Source organism: Carcharhinus amblyrhynchos, chromosome 5, assembly GCF_965287045.1.
Source record: "Carcharhinus amblyrhynchos chromosome 5, sCarAmb.v2.hapA, whole genome shotgun sequence".
Classification (NCBI taxonomy): Eukaryota; Metazoa; Chordata; class Chondrichthyes; order Carcharhiniformes; family Carcharhinidae; genus Carcharhinus; species Carcharhinus amblyrhynchos.
In genome coordinates, this window is record NC_137328.1 from 17,649,968 (window position 1) to 17,672,729 (window position 22,762).

The following is a 22,762-nucleotide window of genomic DNA, read 5'->3' on the forward strand; positions in this document are numbered from 1 at the left end:
TCTGCTTTCACTATAGAGGAGACAGAAAATAATTCAGTTATAACAGTAAATCAGGGGATGGAGCGGGGAGGGGAACTTGATTAACTACAATCACTGGGGGAGCAGGACTGACTTGTGGAGCTGTACGCTAACAAGTTTCTGGGTCCTGATGGGACTTCATCCTAAGGTCTTAAAAACGGTGACTAATGAGATAGTGGATGAGTTGGTGTTCCTTTCCGTAAATGTTCCATCAGACATGAGAAATTAGCAAACATAACCCCTCTGTTCAAGGAGGGTGGGAGGCAGAAAACAGGAAACGATAGGCCAGTTAGCTTGCCATCTGTCATAGGGAAGGAGCTAGAATCAATCATTAAAGAGGTTGTAGCAAGGCACTTAGACAAGTTCAAGGTAATTGGGAAACTCAAGATAATTGGGGAAAGTCAGCATGATTCTGTGAAAGGGAAATCTTGTTGAATCAATGTAATGGAATTTTTTTAAAGGAATGAAATGCACTGTGGATAAAGGAGAGCTTGTAGACTTACTATACTTGGGAGTTCCAGAAGGCATTCGACAAGATTTTCCGCATAAAGACTTACGGCACTAAATAGGAGCTTGTGGTGTTAACGTTTTAGCATGGATAGACTAGCTGATTGGCTAGCTGACAGAAAGCAAAAAGAGTATATATAAATGGCTTTTTTTGATTGACAAGTGAACTCCCGCAGGAGTCTGTGCTGGAACGTCAGCTCTTTACAATTCATATCAATTATTTAGATGATGGGAGTAAAGGCATAGTAGTTAACTTTACAGCTGACACAAAGCTACATAGGAAAGTGTATTGTGAAGAGAACATGAGGAGGTTACAGATAAAGATACACTGAATGACTGAGCAAAAAAATTTGCACGTCGAGTACAATGTGGAAAAATGTAAAGCTGTTCACTTTAACAGGAAGAACAAAAAAAAGCAAAAAAATTACTTAGAGAATAAATACAGAATTTCAAGACGCTGAGGGATTGAAGTGTTCTAAATACATGAGTCATAAAAAATTAGTATGCAGGTACAGCAAATAATTATGAAGGCTAACAGACTGTTATTCTTCATTACAAGAGGAATTGAACATAAAGAAAGGGTGTTATGAGCCAGTTATATAGAGCATTTGCAAGACCTTGGATGGGATTCTCCAATCTCATATGTCCCACCACCACAGCCAGCGAGAACAGAGAATTTGGCACTCAGCCAAGACTCCATTTATTACAGCATGACCGGAGAATCCCAGCCACAGGCTAAGTCAGAGAATTTCAGTCCATATCTCGAATATTGCGTATAGTTTTGGTCTCCTTATTTAAGGAAGGACGTAAATGAACTGAAGATGGTTCAGAGGAGGTTTATTAGATTGATACATGGAGTGAGCAGGTTGTCTTATGAGGAAAGGTTGGGCAGTCTGAACTTGTTTTCACTGGAGTTTTAAAGAGCATTGACTTGATTGAATTATACAAGATCCTAAACAGTCTTGACAAGGTCGCCGTGGAAAGGGTGTGTTTCCTCTTTCGGGTGAGCCCAGAGCTAAGGAAATCTGTTCTAAAATTGAGGGTAGCCTTTTAGGACAGAGATGAGGAGAATTATTTTCTCTCAGAGAGTTGTGTGACTTTGCAAGGTGGAGGAAGAGGGAGGGTCGTTGAATATTTTTATAGCACAGGTAAATAGATTCTTGTTAGGAAAGGGAATCAATGATTATCGAGGTAGATGGGAATGTGGAATTTGAAACACAAACAGATCAGCCATGATCTTAATGAATGGTGGAGCAGGTTTGAACTTCTGACTCAGAAGTGAAAGAGTTACACTTGTCCCCATGCTTCTATGCAATCTGTATGGACAGACAGACAAACTGACAGGAGATAAGCTGAAGGATAGTCAAATATTTCAATAGATAGTAGGCGGGATCTTGAACCCATTTTGTATACGGGATCGGCAGCAGGGGCTCAAGATCCTGCAAATTGCGAATCTCGTCAGCTGGATCACAATCTCTGATTTTTCTGCCCCTCACATGTTAATGTTACATATAATAATACACCCCCTTCGCCATATATTACCCCTGGGCTTATTTTCAAATGTGGCAAGGCATCGACGAGGTTTACAACAGGTTCACCCAGACATGAACGTATCTCGGCCTCGCCCCACAACATAATTCTCATGGTTTTTTTTGACAAGGTGTCAAAAGATCAGGAGAGAAAACCAGCCTGTTTCTCTAGTGGCAAACACTCGGGTTTACAGTCAGAACCTGAGACTTTGCCAAATTCTGGTAAAATTATCCCCACTGAATGTCACGTATCCAGTGCACATTAATGACCTGATGAGTGTCATCATAATTCACAATCTGTTAAACAGAAATAAGTAATCAGAAATTTCCTCCAATTAAATACTGGTCCCTGTTCCAAACTCGGTTCCCTAGCTACTGATTCCATTGCTCTCCCTAGCAAAAGTCTGAGACAAAACCAATTCTGGGTTCACATTTGACCCCAAAACCAGCTTCCAGCCGCATATCCATGCCATCACAAAGACAGCCAACCTCCATCTCTGTAACAACACCCATTTTCATCTCATCTGCTGCTGAAACCCTCATTAATGATTTAATTTATTACCTCGACACTCAACTATTCCAATACTCTCCTGGCTAGTTTTCCACATTCAACTTTCCATGAACCCTCCAGGTCATGCAAAACTCTGTGTTCTTGTCTTAACACCAAGAGTTACCCACCCTATACTTGCTGACCTACATTGCCTCCCTATCAAGCAACTTCTTGATTTAAAAATTCTCATTCTTGTTTTTAAATCCATCAATGGCTCATTCCTTCCCATCACTGTAATCATAGCATCCTTATGGTGCAGAAGGAGGCCATTTGGCCCAGAGTTGATGCAGACTCATCGAAATACCACCACCCTATCCCACTAACTCTGCACATCTACCTATCCTTTGCTTTTGGGGACTAAGGGGCAACTTAGCATGGCCAATCCACCTAACCTGGAGTTCAGCAGGAAACCAGAGCACCTGGAGAAAATCCACACAGACACAGGGAGAATATACAAACTCCACAGAGTCATCCAAGGCCAGAACTGAACCTGGGTCCCTAGCTCTTTGAGGCAGCAGAGCTAACTACTGTGCCAATGTGTTGCCCTGTGCTAACCACTGTCCCTCCATGGTATGAAATGCTTTGGACATTCCTGAGATATAACGATGCATGATTTTGTTTTAATCTTTGGTCGGGTTGTACCAAAAGTCAACATTTAAATAAGAATGTTGATATGGAAATGCTGCTCAGTATCACAGTGGACAATTACACCGCTCGGTTTGCTGCTGAACCACACAGACTAGGAGGTTCCCAGATTCAATCTCAGATCTGTGTTGATTATATCCAGGAATGTTAATAAGGGCTAAACAACTAGCCTAATGGATCTGGGATGAGAAAATGGAAAATTCAAGCAGGGTTCATCACTCCTTGGCTACAATCTGGTCACCCCTGTAGAGTGTATACATGTGGGCTCAGTGGAGGGTTTGGTGCCTTTCATGAATGAAAGACCTGGCAGCAATTACGGTCCAGAATTATTATTGAAGAAAGCCAAATTTGGTGAGGTTATTAGGGTAGCTGAAATTACTTTGGAGTGGTAACAAAGGGAAACCCAGGGACATCACATGTGGAGTGACTCAATTGTCTTGGCTGAGGTAATGGAAGTCTATCAATGTTGTGCAACCTCACACCAAAGCCTTCAGGGAAGAAGAGATAATTGGAAACAGAATCAGTTTTAAAACATGTTTTTTAAAATTTGCAAGCAGGTGCCATCAGATGAAGTTGTAATTTATTAATTATTTTGCTGAACATCTTACTGGAAAACAAAATCAGCAATGAAGTTGTGGGCTTTGATTTGCTTAGGTCAAGGATCGATTGCATTCCTGAAGAATGTTTTACAGCCCAGATATTTATAGCTGCTCCTCCAACAGTGGACAATCGTCCAAGTTTTAATGCGCTTAGGATGTGTACATAACCCTGCAAGAATTAGTTTATCCCTAGAGCCCATACAACCGCCCATCAAGATTTTTAACCAGCTTTGCAAAATACCAAGGGAGTCAAAGGTGGAAACTGAAATTTATATGGAAACAGGTAAAGCTGCCAAAATCCTCTAATCTGTTGAATGTGTCTGAACCTATCTGGTGTGCCCCAGTGTTGCCATTTCTCATTTTCACTTGATATTACAAAAGGCCTTTGCACAGTGATCGGAAAGTCACAAACAAAAGTTCATATTAGAATTAACTGGATATGAGTTAGAAGCAGGAATAGGCCATTCAGCCCCTCAAGCTTGTTTTGCCATTTTAAGATCATGGCTGATCTAATTGTGGCCTCAATTCCACTTTCCTGTCTACCATCAGTAAACATTGACTCCCATGTTAAACAAGAACTTATCGAATTTAACCTCAAGATAATTAAATGCCCGCCTCCACATCTCTCAAGGGAAGAGAATTCCACAGACTACAACCCTTTGAGAGTAAAAATTTCTCCTCATCTCTGTCTTATCTGAAGGCCCCCAAGTTCTCTCCCACAGGGGGAAACATCCTCTCAATATTTACCCCACCAAATCTCTTGCATGCGTTTTAATCAGTTCACCTCTCATTAGAGCCACAGGGCAGAATTTTGCAGCTGCGCGCATCCGAAAACCATAAAATCCCACTTGAGGTCAATGGACCTTTCCATTGCCCATCTCTCACTCATTCCAATTCTCATAGCAGGCAAGGTCATGAGATTCCTGCCAGAGAGTTTTACAGCACAGTAAGAGACCCTTTGGTCCATCGTGTCTGTGCTGGCTAACAAGCACACACTGATTCTAATTCCACTTTCCAACATTTGGTCTGTAGCTGTGTATGCTATGGTGTTTCAAGTGCTCATCGAAATACTTTGTAAATATTGTGAGGGTCCCTGACTCTACCACCCTCTGGGGCAATGATTTCTAGATTGCCACCACCCTCTCGGTTAAGAAGTTTTTCCTCAAATTTCCTCTCAACCTTCTGCCCATTACTTTAAACCTACGCCCCCAGTTATTGACCCCTCAAATAAAGGGGAAAAGTTTCTTCCTATCTATCCCATCCGACCTATGTCCTTCATAATTTTGAACACTTCAATCAGCTCTCCCCTCAGTCTTTTCTGCTCCAAGAAAAACAACCCCAGCCAAACCAGCCTCTCTTCATAGCTGAAACATTCCATTTGGGCATCATCCTGGTGAATCTCTACGCACGCTTTTGAGTGCAATCAAATCTTTCTTAGTGTGGCAACCAGATTCCACACAGTACTCCAGCTGTGATATAATGAGCATTTTATATAGCTCCATCATAACCTCGTTGCTCTTATAATCTAGGCCTTCGCTAATAAAGATAAGTATCTCATATGCCATCTTAACCACCTTATCTATCTGCCCTGCTGCAGAGATCTTTGGATATGCTCCCCAAGGTTCCATTAGTCCTCTGCATTTCTGAGCATTCTGTTGTTCATTGTATATTCTCTTGCCTTGTTTATCCTCCCAAAATGCATCACCTCACATTTTTCAGAGTTAAATTCCAGTTGCCACTGCTCTGTCCATCTGATCAGCCCGTCTATATTGTCCTGTAATCTAATGCTTTTCTCCATACTATTTACCATACCATCAATTTCTATGTAATCTGTGAATATACTGATCACTAATGTCAATTACAAACAGCAAAGGACTCAGTGCCGATCCCTGCGGTACACCACAGGACACAGGCTTCCAGTCACAGAAGCAACCTTTGGCCAACACTCTCTACCTCGTGCCACTAAGCCAATTTTGGATCCAATTTTCCAAACTGCCCTGGACCCCAGGGGCTCTTACCTTCTTCAACAGTCTCCCAGCGGGACCCTGTCAAAAGCTTAACTGAAATCCAAGCAGACTACATCAATTGCATTGCCCTAACCTACACAGAATTGGTTGTTACACAGAGGGACATGCATGCCCTGGAACATGAATCCCAAAAGGTTAATATACATATACGGCAACCTAACCTACACCTTGTTCTTCTAAACTCCAATAGATACAGGCCGACATGTCCAGTCTTTTCTCACAAGACAACCCCTTCATCCCATGAGTCAGTAATGTCAACCTTCTCTGAACTAATTTCATCCTTTCTTAAATAAGGAGACAAAAGCTGTACACAGTACTCCACATTTGTTCTCAGGACTTGTATTTTTTCCTGAAGGAAGAAGGTGAAAGAGAGTATGTTCGGAGTCCGTGGAGTCTTTTATTGTGTTGGCTGCTTTTCTGAAGCAGTACTCACCAAGACTCTCTACAGCTATAGCAAAGTATTCCTATTTTTATATACCCCTTGCAATTAATAAAAACATACTATTTGCTTTCCTAATCATTTGCCATAGTGTGTTACATATATATATATATGTTAACCTTTTGGGATTCATGTACCAAGATATGCATGTCCCTCTGTGTAACAACCAATTCTGTTATCTTTCTCTCTTACAAAGATGTCGAGTATCCCTTTTTCCGAAAACTCTCAGAGCCAATTCTGTTTAGGATTTCAAATAATTTCAATTTTCGGCATATAAACCCACAAAGTTTCTAGGTGTCCAGATCACCAACAACCTGCCCTGGTCCCTCCATGCAGACGTGATAGTTAAGAAAGTCCATCAATGCCTCTACTTTCTCAGAAGACTAAGGAAATTCGGCACGTCTGCTATGACTCTCACCAACTTTTACAGATGCACCATAGAAAGCATTCTTTCTGGTTGTATCACAGCTTGGTATGGCTCATGCTCTGTCCAAGACTGCAAGAAACTACAAAGGGTTGAGAATGAAACCCAGTCCATCACGCAAACCAGCCTCCCATCCATAAATTCTATTTATACCTTCCGCTGCTTCAGAAAAGCAGCCAACATAATCAAAGACCCCACGCACTCCGAACATACTCTCTTCCACCTTCCTTCAGGAAAAAGTACAAGTCTGAGAACAAATATTAACCAACAGCAGCTTTTTCCCTCCTGCCATCAGACTTTTGGATGGACCTACTTCATATTAAGTTAATCTTTCTCTACACCCTAGCTATGACGGTAACACCGTCTGCACTCTCTCCTTTCCTTCTCAATGAAGGATATGCTTTGTCTGTTTGGCACACAAAAAACAATATTTCACTGTATACAAATATATATGACAATAATAAATCAAAATCAAAAATACATTACAACAACCTAAGTCTAAACTAACTAAAGTAAATCAAATGATTAGAAAAGTAAAATTTCACTGATAATGAACACAGGGTACCTGCAATAAGTTTCTTTTTGACACGCTCACCACAACAATCACAAGGTAAACAATGCAGACAAACAACTAGAGCTCCCATGCCAAAGGCCATTGGGATTTTAAAAAAAGTGCAGATGTGTTTGGTTATCAGATTTACAGATAAAGAATTATTCTCGAGTTGCAATATATTGCTTTTCTATTATCCAGTCAAAACGTATAAACAAAAAGAACCGCCGTCACTCCCAAAATAACATTACTATGAAATAATACTTTAGAAAATACCAGCTGTTCAATGTTGAGAAATACATACAAAGATCAAGGGGAAGGGTGAAGAAGCTGGTCAGGCTAATCATTAAACCTTTCTTATAAAGTTATAAACATTAACAGAAATTCATGCAAGGTCTTCCAGAGTAATCACATTGCAAACTTTTGTTTGGTTTACATTTTTTCCTGGAGTCACCGGGACAGATTTTGATTTACGTGACTGTGTGTAACAACAGGTGATAGCAAATCGGCAGCTCGTTTTCTGTCACACCCCATTTTAATTCATTCTAGCCCAATTTTTTGTCATCACCCAACTTTCACAGACAAACACTTATTGAGAGTCTCCAGATAGTAATCAGGAGTGAGAATCCTAATCGGACTGACCCGTCCCTGCCTCTGGAATACGGAAATCAATTATAACATTCCAGCCACAACCCAAGCTGAGTTCCAGTAACCAAGTGCTGAAGAATTGAAGGAGCACTTCGAGAGGAGCTTTGAAGATAGCTGTAATCTTCTAAAATGGTGGCGTTCTGATGTACAGCCCTATATCATTGCAGTTTGAGCTCTGATTGTATGCACTATTCCAAAACAACACTGCCATGCAGCCCACTTCAGCTGATTCACCGATAAACACAATGTTCTTGTTGGCTTTACACACCACACAGGATGCAACCATGGTAAAAGATCAAAAAAAACAAAAATTAAACAAAATCAATTTTACTTTTTTTTAAGAAAGTAATGCTGATTGATTAAGAGAATAAATCTTCAATGAGCCAGTTAAAATTTACTTTATTTAAGGCGCCCAAAAAAAAGCAACAGAGAAAATAAACATAGTCAGAAAACTAAGCAAACTGTAGCTTCAGGGCACGACTGCTTTTTGGCTGATTACCTGAGTAAAGTATGGAGATGTCAACCCAGAAGGCCAAAACACTATCAGATATGTCACACTGAAGTAACATTCAAATAACGCACACATTTTGACAGTGTCGATATAAGTTGCACATAATCAGCAATCACAGTGTAGCTTCTGCAAATAGAGAAGGAATGTTGCTGGTTGGCGGCGTGAATCTCTCTAAGTGGCTCCTGCTGTGTTCTTTATCGATGACCAATCCAATTTTTATTTTATTTGGTCATTGGCAGGTTAAACATCATGGGCAAAAGCCAATATTATTTTGTCCAGTCCTCATTATCTGTGCAAGGGCGATTGTGCTTCAACAACTGATGTAGAGTCATCTGGTGTCAGTACACTCACACTGCTGTTAGGTTGGGAGTTCCAGGATTTTGACCCAACAACAATGAAGGAATGGTGACATATTTCCAAGGCAGGACAGTGTGCGACTTGGAGGAATACTTGCAAGTGCTGACATTCCCACACACCTACTGCCCTTGTCTTTCTAGGTGATGGGGGTTATTGGTTTCAGAGGTGTAGCCAAAGGAGCCACGGCAAATTGCTGAATCACGTCTTCTAGATTGCTAACACTGCTGCCACATTGCACTGGTGGTGAAAGGGAGTGATTTTGGGTGTGTAACTTCCAGCAGCAGGTTTAATTTCCTCTGGGTGCAAATTTTATTGGTCCAATTAACCCATGTAGACAGATTCCAGCATTTCAAGAGTCATGAATCAATTTAAATCCATAGCTTACACATTGCACAGAAACATTTCTCCAGCAAATTTCAGCAGTACAGCAAATGTAACACGCAAAGGAAATTAAACTCATAGATCCCAGAGTCTGTCAAGGAACACAGACCTTATCCATCAAATAATGCAGGCAGTGCGCAGAAAAACTAATGAATGCAAGGATTTGTATGAAACACACTGAGATATTAAGTTGCTCAAGGAACTCACAGCTGGTGGTGTGAGGTGTTACATTGTCCCAGGCATGTGAATGAGCAATGTTCTAGCCCAATTCATTCTCCTCTAATTTTCTTCACATGACAGTGAATAATTAGAATATTTCCAAATCAAAACCACTTTGAAAAGTCTTCATGTACTATCTTCATCCTCAAGAGAATTCTAAAAATGTCTTTCACCCAGGAAAATTCCTTAAAAATTGACATTGTTCCAAAACAGGTGTCAACCAGCTCATTAAACTGGAGGTTGTGGAATTACCCTGATTTCTGATGAAGTCCTGGTAAAAATTAGCCAAGCAATGTGCTTTTGGTTCACCTGAATCAGACATCACCATCAGAAAAGGTAACTTTTTACACTCCACTCAATTTAGTGTGATCATACATATCAGACCCCAATAACAAAGAAAAAGAACTTTCGCTTGAACCTTGTACATCAAGCTGTTTTACTTCATTTTGGTGGCAGTACCAATGCTTGACCTCCATCTTATGAAGGTGTTAACCTCATTTGATGGCAGCTTGCCCACTCTGGGTCAGATGATACAGGTTCAAGAACCATTCCAGTCACCTGGCACTAGGCTAGCAATTCAGTACAGTATTGAAGGGGTGCTGCTGTCAGAGGTGCTATCTCTCATGTTGGTGTAAAACATTAAATGGTACTACTCAAAGAGCATAATCTTGGTGACCAGACTATTCTGAGCATTTGTGTAATAGGATCTTGATGCACACAACTGACTACTGCATTTATCTACATAACAACATTAACCATGCTGCAGAAACCATTCACTCACTTTGAAGCACATTGTTTCTTTCATCCCAATGTCCTTTTCGTTGGTTCCAAACAGGAACAATGGCGCAACTAGTGCTGTCCCAATATTGAAATTGGCAAGCCTACAACAACCAGTTGCAATCACTCCTTTTATCCAACAGCTTCCTTACACAGAGTTTTCAAAATCAATATGGATTAATATACATAACATGCATCATATGAAGTGTACGATGCAATGCTGGCCCACCAGTCCTTTAGAATCAGTGGAAAATCCAACCTCAGTACTCTAACCTTACCCAAAGGTAATGGTTTCTATCTAGAGTCACACTTCCATCGATGCTGGGCCCCCATCATCATCTCACTCAAGTAGACATTTTCCAAATGTGAAAATGGGAATTCTGCAACAAGTTATTTGCCTCCTGACTCCTTAAAACCTGTCCACCTTCTACAATGCACAAGTCGTCGGTGTGTTAGGATACTCTTCACCTGCTTGTATGAGTGTGGCTCCATCAAACTCAACACCAGCACGGAAAAGCAGTCTCCGTGATTGGCACCCCATCCACCATTTTAATCATCCATTCCATCTGACACTAATGCAAAGTGGCAGTACTATGTACCATCTACAAGATGCACTGCAACATCAGAAGCTCCTTGACAGCATCTTCCAAATCTTGCCACCTCTGCCACCTAGAAGAACTAGGGCAGCAGACAGATGTGAACACCACTATCTGCAACACCCTTCCTAGTCACTCACCAAAATATACCTCCATTCTTTTACCATCACAGGGTCAAAATCCTGAAGCTTCCTCCCTAATACCATGTGACAATTCACCACCACATACTCGAGGGAAATTAAGGATAGGCAATAAAATCTGACTTTATCAGTGATGCCCACATCAGCCCCCTGTCTCTCTTTCAACTTTTCCTGCTGTGTTACATGGGACACAATGCTGGTTGATCAGCCTTCAGATCAATTACCATTTTTGGATTGGATGTGTGGTTTACTGGCATCGAATGTCTTTCTTGCCGCAAACCTTCCACATCTGGGCCGGAGAACAACACCAGTGCATGTAAGCTTGCCTGCAGTCTGTACAATGGAAGTTGATAAACTGAAATCAGGTGGTTATCACAAATGAATTCAATATTCTGATCTAGCATTCACAAAAGTACATTTTAGGCATGAGTCATTGCATACAATCTTGAGAAGCAGGCAAAGATAGACAACTCTTCCAACCCTGGGAGATAGTAAAGCCAACTCCAAGCCTTGTTGATCTTTTCCAGCTGTGATCAACTCGCTTAGCAAAGCTCAATAATAACACCTTAAAGCATCCTGGCTTGTAATGCTCAGACCACATCACACATTTAGCTACTCAATGATCAAGAGAACTGTGTGCATTAACAGTGGCACAAAGTCGGTTTCAGACAAACAATGAGCTTCACTTATTTTGCTTCCTTTAACTGACAGAAAATTACTGCAAAAGCAAAAGCCCAATCAAGCTTCTATTCTTAAGGACCTTTTTTCCCATTCATCCTTTAATGAAATTCGTTTTATTACTTTGCCAATGTACTTACCTGAGTTTACACATGTAAAACTTCCAAGCACCAATTTAATTGATAAGTACTTAGTAAATAACAAATGAAGCATTGGCAAGCAGCCACAAACTATTGCAATTTACTATCGACTGGCAGGATTCCATTGTAGCCATTCTTCTCCAGCAAAGTAACTGATCATAAATAGAAACAGTTATGCCACGCAAAATTTTGTTCACAGGGAGTAGGGTCCCTTGATAGCTCGTTGAGACCATCTATCAATAGCTGAGGCTAGGAAGGCCACCAATTCAGTGCTAAATCTACAGAGAGTTTGCTGATCCTAATCATCTCTCAGGGTGATGAAAAAACAAATCATCCAGGGGTATTGCTCTCCACTGACCCTGCTAAAGTGAACATTTGTGGATGTCACAAGAGCAAGGGTGCGTCTATGAAATTCCTTAGACTCAAATCCTCACAGCCAAGGTTCTTGAAGGAATAACGATCATTTAAGTGAGATATCCAAGGATAGCTGTGGACTTCAATAGGCAGTAAATATTTAAAGGGGGGGAGCGGGGCAGGGGGAGGTGGTGGATGGAAGAGAATTTGTAAAGGAATAAAATGATTTTCAGTATAAAAGTCTTCCTTACATTAACATTTCTTTGTGTTTTAAATAAAGAGAATAAAAGAGATTAGATTGGCAGAAACTATTTAGTTGGGGAATATAGGATTATGGAGCATAATGTAAATCATAGAGGTAGAACCAAAATGAAATTATAAAATACTTATTCATGCATAGTGTGATGATGTTTGGAACTCTCTCCCAACAACAACAATTGATACTATGGACGAGAGATTTTCCAACCCTAACCCACCCCACCCCCCGTACGATATGCCTTGCAATGGCAGAGGTGGCCTGCCATTGCCTGTTGGCGGGATCCTCTGGTCCTGCCACTGTCAACAAGGTTATCCATCATTTGCACCCTCTACTACCAGGGAACCCAAGATGGTAGGTGGTTGCCATCGGTGGGATCATCAAATGGCTGGAAAATCCCACCGGAATCTATTGTCAATTTTAAAACAGAGATCAGTAGCTTTTTGTTCACCAAAGGTATTAGGGAATATGGGCAATTAGCCGTGATCTTATTGAATGGCAGAAGAGAATTGAGGGGTTAAATGGCCCATTCCGGTTCCTATCTTACTATTTTCTTCTACCCATGATCTCTTGTGAAGTAATGCAATACCTCCATCAACTCCATTACCATCCATAAGCCTTGATTTTCTTTTTATTTCAGATCTTACATTTTGCCAGCAGCAAATCATAAGGTGCCTCATGAATTTACTTTACCATTATTTCTGTTGCGGAATAAAAACCATTTAACTCGGTTGTCATTTTTAAAATAAAACATATTAGAACTGCGATTTGATGCGCTTCAGTAAAAGAGAATTTATTCTGAGGGACGTTCAAAGGAATGTTTGGACACAGATAACAGTTAAAAGAAAAAAAAGATGTATGATCTTCTATTTAGCCCTGAGACTTTTGACTGCGCCAGCAATTTGCAAGCTCCCTGGGCCAGCCGTTTTTGTGAAAGCTTTCTGCTTTCACATCACGAAGCTGAAAAAAGCTGAACATTACAGTAATAAAACTATTCAAGCATAAAGAAAAGTTTTTTTAAACTTAAAAAGTTTAAGCCATAAAAATCGTTAAACACTGCAGCTGCTTTCTGTTTACCCAGCTTTTCTTTCCTGCAGCCTTTCTTGATAAAAAAAGAACATCACACCTTTTCTTTATTTCTAACAAATGCACTCAATGTTATGTTTTACTTCTTCCTAGATTTGTTGCTTCCTTTCTTAAACCATGCTGGTGCTGGCTGAACAACAGAGTGTCTGTTTTCCCTTTACAGTGAAAGTCACTCATAAATGAGCAGTTTGCTGACAAGCAGGGCCAGAACTTATCCTACTCTCAACCGATATCCTCACGCACACTTTCCAACAGGATTACTGGGCCATTTTCAGCAGCAAAATCCAATGAATAATTTCTCCCACCTTCCAACCTGCAGGCACCAAGACCCAGCTGGAGTGCCTTCGCAGCTGCTCTGTCTGGAATCAGAAGTTTGCAGGCAAAGAAACCAGTGTCAAACCTGGAGGCCTCCTGGGCTCCGTGGCCATTTAAAGTGGAGCTCGGTCTTTTTTTTGGGAAGGGAAATTAAAATGCCATTGGCAGTGGTCCACTGGGAAACTGATTTATTTTCCATGTGTCGTCTACCTACCCTAAAGAGTCGCAACATCACTTAATTGGCGCACTGGGGTTCCGGGCAGTCACGGCTCAAAATCTGACTTCCAAGACGGCCAATTCAGAGTCAAGGCTCATAAGGTCACACGGCCAAACTCAGGATTGGCTTTTAAAACGTTAAACTGCAATTTTTAATCACTCCAACAGCCACCTCATTCACAACCCTTTCCATCCTACACTACAATACCTTTCCATTCCCATTCCAAGAGTTAAAATGGTTTGAATATTGTCCCATGTTCAAACAGAAAATTTTGATTTCTGAGTTCAGTGTGGCATTGGGTTGGCGGGGGGGGGGCAGGATTTGGCAGTGGTGAGATGGTGGGGCGGGGGGGGCGGGGGGTGGCTGCGGATGGGATGGTGGAGATGAGTAATTCCAATTCAGCTGGCAGCACAATGTTGCTGGGTCAAATTTTATTAATGATGGCCAACAGTAGTGTCGCCAAGAGAGGTGCTCAGGCAGGAAAACTCAGGCTAATAGAAGGTAGACAAAGCCATTATTTAAAATAATCAAAAAGCCAAGTTCTGGAGGGGAATCCCCTTCAGGAAAATTGCTGGGGTAGTAGGAGTTACCCTACCTGCCCACATTTGCCTCTCCTTCTAGAAATCACTGCCACCCCCCAAGGCTGCCACTGGAAGGACTTGTCCATGTAGCTGATGGTCTCCTTACATGATCATGTAGGAGCAGGAGGAGGGGAGTCAATCTGCCATTGTCAAAATGCTAATGACACAGGTGAATAGCCCTAACTGGGTGCTCAATTATGGAAACCGAGTAAAATAATCCATGGTCATAGAATAGATCACAGAATGCTACAGTGCAGAAAGAGGCTCTTCGACCCATCGAGTCTGTACCAAACACAATCCCACCCAGGCCCTACGCCCATATCCCTACATATTATACCCACTAATCCCTCTAACCTCCACTACCCTGGACACTAAGAGGCAATTTCTTAGCACAGCCAATCAACCTAACCCGCACATCTTTGGACTGTGGGAGGAAACCGGAGTACCCAGAGGAAACCCACGCAGACACAAGGAGAACATGCAAACTCCACACAGGCAGTGACCCGAGCCAAGAATCAAACCCAGGACCCTGGATCTGTGAAGCAGCAGTGTTAACCACTGTGCTACTGCGCCATGGTGTTGGAGCAGTTCCCTGCGAGTTTACTGGCTCCGCTCAACCCCATCCCATCTCCTGGGGGCCAGTAAATTTTCAGCAAATGGGGGTGTCTACTATACCTGATCAGACCCAAATTGTTCTTACAATGGGAAGGAGCATACTGAACAGATGGTCAGTTAAGTTCAAGAGGTGAGCACAGCAAGCCTGAGGAGAGAGCACATTTTTCCATCTCAATTGTAGGAAATCATTTGTCTACTCTGAATTTGCAATATTTTGTGCTAAGGCAAGGGAGGAGCTGAGTTTCCCAATTGGTAGGTGAGCATGAGTGGGGGAGGGAGGAGTGAATGTAAGTTGGGGGGGGCAGAGTATGAATGGAGGAAGGGGTGGTGGGCTGAGGAGGATGGTGGCATTTGGGAAGGGCTCAATCTTTGGGTCAACTTTCACAAAGAGTTGGGGAGGGGGAGGAAGGTTCAGTTTTATAAGCTTTCAGAAAATGGGCTTTATTTTCAATCATTGGCAACTTTATTTTCACTGCTGCCAGTTCCACAGGCTCTGCTGGTGCTCCTTGGGGGGAGGGGGAGAGGGGTGAGACAGAGAGAGAGAGAGAATTCAGCAACTTCTGTTTTGTTGCCTTGAGAGTAGAACACAATTTTATTTTGCAATTTCTACAATCTTGGATAATAATTTCCCATGAACAACTGCTCGCTTTGAAGGCATTTGGACAACTTTTGTCCAGGGAATTAACACTTCTCATCCCCGTGACAAAAGATGTGGTGAGGGGATTCTGTGGAGTTGTTTTCAGAATTCCGGTTGCAATTTAGGTAAAAGGAGTGAAGGCTCAGCAAGTGAAGGAGTGACTGAAAGCTGTGTGAAACCGGAGGGGAAAAAGAACATGAAATGAGGCTGTCATAAATTTTTAATGCACCTTTACTATACTTTAGTGAGGCACCCTAACAGGTCCCTAAAATATCTTCAGCACATCCTAACCATTCACTGGTTTTAACATCTTACAGATTAGTTGATCACTTCTCCTCTTTCATTCACTGCTGCAACCCTCTTTGGTTTGGCTCAACACTCAGCACTTGCATTCCCATTGAGAACTGGGAGAGAAACCACATTCATTGTTTCTTTGTGGCATCATCCTCCGATCCAGTTTCATCAGTTATACGAGAATGACGTAATGGGGACAGGAATAATACAGAAACTGCAAGCCCATCGTTTATCCATATGCATCGCAAGAAAAAGATGTCGCCAGATCCCTGGTGACCTAAGCAACGACAGAAAGCAACCGCCAGGGGAGAAGAAGGGGAAAAAAAAACCCAGGAAACCTTTGTAGTAATTAAACAGCCAGAAGAGCATGTCACACAATAAAAGGAATGACTTCCCTACTGGGGTTTAATTTCCCTTAAAAACTTAATTTACTGGGTAGGTTGAGCTCCACTTTAAATTGTTCATTAAAAACTCTTTCTTAGGCCTGTCTAAAAATCCAAGATTAAAAAAAAATTAACACTATTAGTATTGTCACATTAGAAAACACGGCACTTCACACTAGCATCAATTACAGAAAACAGAACGTGATAATTAATGGAACATTTAAAAAGGCTGCACCCACAGGGTAAAAAAAACAAAAAAAAAATTGTTCTTCTTTCTGCTCTTAACCAAATGTTGAAATCACTGCTAAATTTGGTTAGTTTCTGAACCTTATACACAAACTTTCAGATATAGTTCTTGTATAAATCAGCAGTTAGAAATGGTTGAACAAGCATCACTTCTGGCATGCCTTTGAGTCGACCTGACCAGGCTTTCCATATCTTCAAAATTTATTTTCTGTATATCTCAAACGCAATGTTTTGGGAGGTGGAATTAGCAGCACCCCGCAAATCAGTAACTGCGCACTGCTTTCTCATCAATAGAAATCTGTCCATAATTTAGACAAGTCACTACTCAGGAAATAGTTAACCCCATTCAAATACACTTGCACTAAAGGGCAAGAGAAAAGAAACAGCCTGTTTCAGACAAATATTTCAATTACCTGGAAGGTATTAGAGAACAGCCATCAATGTACTGTTTCAGAAAAGATAGAGGGGAAGGGGGGCATAGTAAAGGAAGAGACACACTCTCTCTAACATGACTCTCCTAGCGACGTGTGTTCCCAACATCACTGCTTGTATCTACAGAAACCTCTTGTTAGCCGAGAAGACTCGCTCTTGCCCACTCAAGAAAGTGATGCTTGGTTTTATCGAACTGGTGTATTTTCCTTGGTCAATAGAACATCATCATCCAGGGCTGCAACGTTCGGCAATTGTATGTCCAAACCAACTGATTTAGTGCTATAGAGGCTCCTCCAGCTGTGAAGGATAATTAGCAGCTATTCTTATGAGCTGGGTCAAATACAGAACTCAGGTCATCAAACACACATACACATGAAACAATTCTAAGATTCACATTCTTTTTTTTTTAAACACCTCATCTAATCACGTTAGTGAAATCACCTTAAAATAACCCTGATATAAACAAATATTTCTCAATCTCATGTTGCTTCTTTTTTATTAAAGTATTGCATTATGTACGAGTTTGTTCACGTGCAATGCTCCTGTATGTCCATATCAGCCTCACAGAGAATCCCATTCAACTAATGCCGAAGTGTTACTGCTGTCTCCTGAAGGAAAGGATATGGTTTACCGGCTATCATAAGTTTTCACAACTTTTCAACAATCACAGAGAAGGTAAAGCTTTTATTATTACGTAATTGTCAAGTAAAATTTTTCAACAAACAAAAACTTTCAGAGCTTGACTCAAATAAAAATGAAGCAATACTTGAAAACCCTTGAAAGCCATGAATCAGTCTATTATTCATAACTTGCTTGATTGATTTCCGGAACAACTCATTCTTGATTTTCACAACAACCAATAATTAAGAGGTTTGTACACATTTTAAAGAAACCTCATTCGCCACTGCCCAAAAGACCGTCAGTAATTCCTAATCTCCATCGTTGCTACTGACCTCCATGCAAACCTCACAACTGGCTACAGGCATCCAGCATTCATCACCACTTATGAAACCTAACCTTTCAGAGACAGACAGCTGCATGTGGCAAAAGCCGAACAGCTATTTTTTGTAACTGGGTTCTGTTGAACAGCAGGATATGTCAATTAACAGGAACAACTAATACGCGCATTTTGCAATTAAAGAATTATAAAATGCCACAAATGTGCAAAAGTGAATTCTGAGCGTACACATCTACTCTGTAGGTTGAAAAAAAGCTCCAGCAATTTTTCTGAAATCGACCTCTTTTAACCACCTGGCGGTAATGTAATATATTCGAGATGAATTCAGGTAACATTCCTATATATGTAAGGCTTTTCCTCCAAAACCCCTGAACATAAACCTGCTATTACAACTTGCCAAACTATTGGAATGAATCACTTGTACAGCAAATATAAAGCTGAGCTAATGTGTTCCTACCAATTATCGAATACTAACAATCAACATTAGGTAAAGCACTTTGGACCAACAAGGCTGATTTAATGATTTAAAGCCTCAATTCAGACTGGGTGAAATGGCAAACTAGTGAGCAGTAGTTTATTAGAGGAACATGTAGCATTTCCCAATAGTGAGACTCGGGTACATTTGTCACATTCGTTTTGAACAGGCATACATCTTGACCTGCAGAGACAATATTAACCAACTGTTATTTCTATCTTCAAAAGTCAACCATCCCTTTTCAGTTTGACAGTTCCTGGTTTAAACCAAAATTAATTGATAAACCTCTTTGCATTGCCAGGCTAGTGCTGCAATTAACACTTTTATTGCACAGGATCTCACTATGTACAGAACAATGTGCTAATTAAAGGGGTATTCAACCTAGCACTTTACCAACTGACTTATTTCAGCAGGAGAAAATTTTGGCATTTGTTGCTATTTCTGACCCTTTTTAAAATATTAGCTGTAAGCTTGACTGTTCATATTGATTTGATGATCCATGGTTCTGAACCTGATTCAATTTATGCTAATTTTTTGATAAAATGTAATTGTTACGAAATTGATGACACATTTGTATTGTTTATTACCTGCTTAATTTCTCTGATTTAGATAAAGGACACATTTGGATGGGGGGGGGGGTTAAAAATTCATAATATTTAGAAAATGAAAAGTTTGCATAACATTGCGCAAGAGCAGCATTCTTCTCAAGGGGATAAAATTGTGCGTTGGAATTATCTTCTATCAGAAAACCAGCAAATAAAATGTTGAGGGAATGGCTGCATGAAGGAAAATAGAAGCAGTGCATAAACACAATTACAAAAGGATAGAAATGAAGCAAGGGAGGGCAGACTAGGAACTATTGTGTGCAGTTTGTCTTGAATGCATCTGCAAGCTCCACCCACAAAAACATTTATCAATCAAGAAGAAAAATAATACCCTGTATGTACATAGCGTTACAGACACTTCATTCATTGAATATGATTTAGATACAAAATAATATTTGCTTCGGTCAAACCAAAACAGAACAGACAGATGGGACACAAACACAATTGCTTGCTGTTCTCCAGGAAAAGCATTGTTCAAAACTTCACCTTTCTTTTTCAGCGCTGCCTTCCACCCAACCCTTTCTTTGGAACATTAGGCTATATTTTTACAAAACTGTGATTGATACAGGAATGTAACTTCTGGATTCCATGCTAAGCCCTTGGTCAAATGAGTACAGAAGGTAAAGTTCAGCAGCTTCAAATATTCATCATCGAATTTCTATGTTACTGTACATTTGTCACAAAGAAGCTTTCAGTCTAGTCGGTCAGGGGTAATAGTTTTTACTCCAGGTCGTATATCATTGATAATTTATGAGTGAATATTTTTAAAACAGTGACTGGGTTTCTGTCCAACGGTTGTAGTTACCCATTTAGGAAGGTATGCAGTTGATTCACCCACACTGATTTGCTCAATTCTGAAAGCCAACCATCTGCAACCAGATTTTAAAAAATAGATACCATGAATAAAGATGTTGAGAAGAAAAAAAAATAAGGCATCTTCAACTTCAAAATCACACCTAAGATTCAGTCAATATTTAATTTCTATCTTCTCACACCTGTTTAAAACCATTATTACATAATCAGAATACCTCATTAAGAATAAGTACAGAAAAGATGCAGTTGCAAAAAATAATAAAACTTAAGCTTTCTTTGAAACTTAGACACAAAATTCCAGAATAATCAATAGTGCAACGGCAAATTTTGCACGTAATCACATTTTCCTGATCACTTGCAATTAAATCCAAATTACCACAAAAGCTGACAACAGTTGCCTGCAGTATCCCGTAAAACACAACTGTGTCTCTGTGTACGATTAGAAATAAGAGTCAGAGAGATTCGGTTAGATCCTTCAATCTTTTACTTATGTGCATTTTTTTCACAAGGGGACTTCACCCTCAATCCTTCCCCAAGACAAAACAAACAGTGAGCAAGTCAACGTGCCTTTTTTTTTACATAAGTGCAAAACTCCTTAAATGCATTTCAAAGTGTCAAAATAATCCGTCCGTACAGAGCAGCTGCTTATTTTGAAAGGTAGCATTCTATTCATTAGTCTTTAACTTGCTCGAGTATGAATACTTGGAAGCCAATGCAAACCAAAATTGTAAATACCAAACAAGTTTGCGTGGATACCACTTTAAATTTATTTTAAATGTTTAAAATAGCCCCAGGTCACGTTTAGGGAAAGTTAGCAGAGTAAGTTAGCGCCTGGTGAAGGCTGCTGGAGTGAGGAATGGGGAATGTTTTGCGGGGAGTGCAGTGTAGACAGGCCCCTAGCGGCTCAACAGCCGGCTTCAGCGCTTCACTCGCTGACAGACAGCAGCCAAAGCGGACAACTGACCGGCGGGGAAAGCACTCCAGTCTCAGGGCATAGACACAAAACCAGCCCCTGGGACACAGTTTGAGCCTCTCTCTCTCTTATTCGGAGACGACCGTCCTTCTCGGTGGCTGCCTGAATAGAAGTTTCTATGTATCGAATGGGCTGTGTGTAATGTGTCCTCTCTCTGGACCCGAAGAGGAATGCTGTGTTAGTTTGTTTCCAGAGAGAGAGAGAACAAAAATGATGCCCGTCGCATGCAACAATTAATAATCCCCCTTCTGCCACCAGTCACTGGGAGAGGACATGCCTGTGGAAACATGTGGTTGTCACAGAAACAAAGAATCCAGCCGTGTTAATGCACCTTGACAAACCTGAGAGCCTCATCTGAAGAGAGTGGGTCCCCCATCCCCAAGGAGGCGCCTCCCTCCTCCTCCACTCCGGCCACAACCTCCTGCACACACCCCCTTCGCCCCCACACCCCTCCCCCCGGCTCAGGAAGGGGAGGGGGCACCAGCTCCTTTTTTTTAACCCTTCATTTCCCGGTGGGAAACCTGCCACCAAGAGTTCTGAATGCAAGGGGGAGATGGGGGATGGGGAATAAGTAACAAATAAAAAATAATGTGGCAAAGTAAAGCGATTGTGTGTGAAGCTGGTGAAATTTAAATCCTTTCTCCCCCACCGCCATTTAAATAAAAGACATTAAGTCCCCGGTTTAAGAGCAGCTCCCTCCCAGTGCAAATCAAAAGAGAGGAGGGGAAATATCTATTTCGGATTTCTGTCGAGAAAATCTGGGAGTTTCGAACCCATCTCCCAAAACCACTCTTTTTACGTCTCTTTCCGACATTGTGTAAAAATAAAATCTCCTGCTCCAGCAGTCGACGGCCACAGAGGGAGAAGAAAGTGTGTGTCGGGGTGGTGAGGAATAATTAACAGTTTGGGTGTTCTAGCACTTTTCTTCTGGCTTCACCTCTTTAAGCAGCGGAATAAATCTAGCTCTCCCTCTCTCTCTCACACCTTCATTCAGCAAGCACAAATCTCCAACTCCACACAAAAAGCTCCAACCACAGTAATGCAAATAGGATTTTTTTTGTAGAAAAAAATCCGATCCTGTTGGGATTCTGAATAAGATGGAGAGGGTTGGTGAAGGAGGGGAGGCTGAGTGGGTGAAGGGGAAGGGGGCAGGCTTTACCTCAGCATGCCAGCTCCGTCAGTAGCAGTCTGGGGCAATATTCTGCCAGCATTAATCCAGGGTTGTGGGCTCCGGCCCCTCGAGTAATCCAACATTGAAGCGGCTCGCAGCTTCCTTCGGCAACAAGCGGGCGGGAAAAAAAAGAGAGCGCCGGCGGAATTTTGGTAGCTTCAAGATGAGGAGATGTCTCGGGAGGAGGTTATGGGGTGTAGGTGAGAGCGCTCAAAAGTGTGCTTGAGCGTCCAGGGATCCCTTCAGCCTGTCCACTCCTCTCACTGCTGCACCGTGCGGATCCTAGACATGCTGGTTCATGTATGTGTCTGGATATGTTTGTTCTGCTTTCCAAAAAAGAAATAGCAGAGCAAACAGGCGGCGCTTCTCTCCAGGATCTCCTCACTCTCTCATTCTCTCTTTCCCCCAGTCTCTGAAATCTCCGAGACACTCCGGGGGGAGGAGGAGAGCTGAGTGGGCTGACGTCAGGCACATCAGGATACACCAATGCTCCAACACTCACTCACTCACACACACACACACCACGCTCAACATCAAGCAGGCTGGCCACAAAGACAAATGCCTACACAGCTTTCACCAGAATGCCAGCCGGAGAATCACACACACATACATATAA

The 22,762-nt window shown here is 41.4% G+C and overlaps 1 protein-coding gene across 15 annotated transcripts in view; it reads right to left on the minus strand.

Annotated features, from left to right (window-relative positions):
- Positions 1-22,554, minus strand: part of LOC145342912 (receptor-type tyrosine-protein phosphatase delta) — a 563,551-nt gene extending 540,997 nt beyond the window's left edge. For all 15 annotated transcript variants that reach the window (XM_080188513.1, XM_080188506.1, XM_080188504.1 and 12 more), the window contains exon 1: positions 22,135-22,554. The gene's annotated coding sequence lies outside the window, so the exon portion shown is untranslated. The remainder of the gene's footprint in view (positions 1-22,134) is intronic.
- Positions 22,555-22,762: the final 208 nt, after the last annotated feature.